The sequence below is a fragment of the Nannospalax galili genome, unplaced genomic scaffold (genome assembly GCF_000622305.1).
Source record: "Nannospalax galili isolate Female #2095 unplaced genomic scaffold, S.galili_v1.0 scaffold599, whole genome shotgun sequence".
NCBI classification, from domain to species: Eukaryota; Metazoa; Chordata; class Mammalia; order Rodentia; family Spalacidae; genus Nannospalax; species Nannospalax galili.
The window spans coordinates 1,273,511-1,273,955 of NW_008343079.1; positions in this window are offsets into that span (position 1 = coordinate 1,273,511).

Genomic DNA, 445 nt, shown 5'->3' on the forward strand with positions numbered 1-445 from the left:
TTCGTTCCTAGGCACAAATGAGCGGTCCAATTTATTCCATTGCTTATTGGACTGGGTATCTCAGGAGCACTCGCTACTGGCTCAGCTGGTGTAGGAGTGGCAATAGACACCTACAACAAATTATCTCAGCAGTTAATTGATGATGTTAATATGGTCTATCGGTCTGTAAAAGATCTTCAGGACCAGGTAGACTCACTGGCTGAGGTTGTCTTACAAAACAGATGGGGACTTGATTTACTAACAGCAGACAAGGAAGGTATCTGTTTAGCTCTACAGGAAAGATGCTGTTTTCATACCAACAAGTCCGGGATCGTCAGGGATCGGATCAGAAAGCACCAAGAAGAGCTACAAAAAAGACGCCAAGAGCTCTTTGGAAACCCCATGTGGAGCATGTGGAATGGAATCCTGCCCTATCTTTTACCCCTCCTTGGGCCCCTGGTGGGTT